Source organism: Triticum urartu, chromosome 2A (genome assembly GCF_056163025.1).
Source record: "Triticum urartu cultivar PI428250 chromosome 2A, HENAU_Tu73, whole genome shotgun sequence".
NCBI lineage: Eukaryota > Viridiplantae > Streptophyta > Magnoliopsida > Poales > Poaceae > Triticum > Triticum urartu.
Window position 1 is genome coordinate 200,733,409 of NC_141874.1, and position 3,003 is coordinate 200,736,411.

Consider the following 3,003-nt stretch of genomic DNA (forward strand, 5'->3'; position numbering starts at 1 on the left):
AAGAACTCCTTCTTTGACTGTTCCATTTTGAACTACTTCAAAATCTTGTCAAGGTATGTACTCATTGAAAAACTTATCAAGCGTCTTGATCTATCTCTATAGATCTTGATGCTCAATATGTAAGCAGCTTCACCGAGGTCTTTCTTTGAAAAGCTCCTTTCAAACATTCCTTTATGCTTTGCAGAATAATTCTACATTATCTCCGATCAACAATATGTCATTCACATATAGTTATCAGAAATGTTGTAGTGCTCCCACTCACTTTCTTATAAATATAGGCTTCGCCGCAAGTCTGTATAAAACTATATGCTTTGATCAACTTATCAAAGCGTATATTCCAACTCCGAGATGCTTGCACCAGTCCATAGATGGATCGCTGGAGCTTGCATATTTTGTTAGCACCTTTAGGATTGACAAAACTTTCTTGTTGCATCATATACAACTCTTCTTCAATAAATCCATGCAGTTTTGTTTATCCATTTGCCAGATTTCATAAAATGCGGCAATCGCTAACATGATTCGGACATACTTAAGCATAGATATGAGTGAGAAACTCTCATCGTAGTCAACACCTTGAACTTGTCGAAAACCTTTTGCGACAATTCTAGCTTTGTAGATAGTAACACTACTATCACCGTCCGTCTTCCTCTTGAAGATCCATTTATTTTTTATGACTTGCTGATCAATGGGCAAGTCAATCAATGTCCATACTTTGTTCTCATACATGGATCTCATCTCAGATTTCATGGCCTCAAGCAATTTCGCGGAATCTGGGCTCATCATCGCTTCCTCATAGTTCGTAGGTTCGTCATGGTCAAGTAACATGACCTCCAGAACAGGATTACCGTACCACTCTGGTGCGGATCTCACTCTGGTTTACCTACGAGGTTCGGTAGTAACTTGATCTGAAGTTACATTATCATCATCATTAGCTTCCTCACTAATTGGTGTAGTAGTCACAGGAACAGATTTCTGTGATGAACTACTTTCCAATAAGGGAGCAGGTACAGTTACCTCATCAAGTTCTACTTTCCTCCCACTCACTTCTTTCGAGAAAAACTCCTTTTCCAGAAAGGATCCATTCAAAGCAACGAATATATTGCCTTCGGATCTGTGATAGAAGGTGTAGCCAACATTTTCTTCTGGGTATCCTATGAAGATGCACTTCTCCGATTTGGGTTAGAGCTTATCAGGTTGAAACTTTTTCACATAAGCATTGCAACCTCAAACTTTAAGAAACGACAGCTTAGGTTTCTTGCCAAACCATAGTTCATACAGTGTCATCTCAACGGATTTAGATGGTGCCCTATTTAACGTGAATGCAGCTATCTCTAATGCATAACCCAAAAAACGATAGTGGTAGATCGGTAAGAGACATCATAGATCGCACCATATCTAATAAAGTACGGTTATGACGTTCGGACACACCATTAAACTGTGGTGTTCCAGGTGGCGTGAGTAGTGAAACTATTTCACATTGTTTTAACTGAAGGCCAAACTCTTAACTCAAATATTTTACCTCTGTGATCATATCGTAGAAACTTTTATTTTCTTGTTACGATGATTCTCCACTTCACTCTGAAATTCTTTGAACTTTTCAAATGTTTCGGACTTGTGTTTCATTAAGTAGATATACCCATATCCGCTCAAATCATCTTTGAAGGTCAGAAAAAAACAATACTTGTCGTGAGCCTTAACACTCATCGGACCACATACATCAGTATGTATTATTTCCAATAAGTCAGTTGCTCGCTCCATTGTTCCGAAGAACGGAGTCTTAGTCATCTTGCCCATGAGGCATGGTTCACAAGCATCAACTGATTCATAATCAAGTGATTCCAAAAGCCCATCAGCATGGAATTTCTTCATGCGCTTTACACAAATATGACCTAAACGGCAGTGCCACAAATAAATTGCACCATCATTATTAACTTTGCATCTTTTGGTTTCAATATTATGAATATGTGTATCACTACGATCGAGATCCAACGAATCATTTTCATTGGGTGTGTAACCATATAAGGTTTTATTCATGTAAACGGAACAACAATTTATTCTCTTACTTAAATGAATAACCGTATTGCAATAAACATGATCAAATCATATTCATGCTCAACGCAAACACCAAATAAGACTTATTTAGGTTCAACACTAATCCCAAAAGTATAGGGAGTGTGCGATGATGACCATATCAATCTTGGAACCACTTCCAACACACATCGTCACTTCACCCTTAACTAGTCTATGTTCATTCTGCAACTCCTGTTTCGAGTTACTACTCTTAGCAACTGAACCAGTATCAAATACCGAGGGGTTGCTATGAACACTAGTAAAATACACATCAATAATCTGTATATCAAATATACCTTTATTCACTTTGCCATCCTTCTTATCCGCCAAATACTTGGGGCAGTTCCGCTTCCAGTGACCAGTCCCTTTGCAGTAGAAGCACTTAGTCTCAGGCTTAGGACCAGACTTGGGCTTATTCACTTGAACAGCAACTTGCTTGCCGTTCTTCTTGAAGTTCCCCTTTTTCCCTTTGCCCTTTTCTTGAAACTAGTGGTCTTGTCTACCATCAACACTTGATATTTTTCTTGATTTCTACCTTCGTCAATTTCAGCATTACGAAGAGCTTGGTAATCGTTTCCGTTATCCCTTGCATATCATAGTTCATCACAAAGTTCTACTAACTCGGTGATGGTGACTAGAGAATTCTGTCAATCACTATTTTATCTGTCAATCACTATTTTATCTTGAAGATTAACTCGCCCTTTTCTTGAAACTAGTGGTCTTGTCTACCATCAACACTTGATATTTTTCTTGATTTCTACCTTCGTCAATTTCAGCATTACGAAGAGCTTGGTAATCGTTTCCGTTATCCCTTGCATATCATAGTTCATCACAAAGTTCTACTAACTCGGTGATGGTGACTAGAGAATTCTGTCAATCACTATTTTATCTGTCAATCACTATTTTATCTTGAAGATTAACTCCCACTTGATT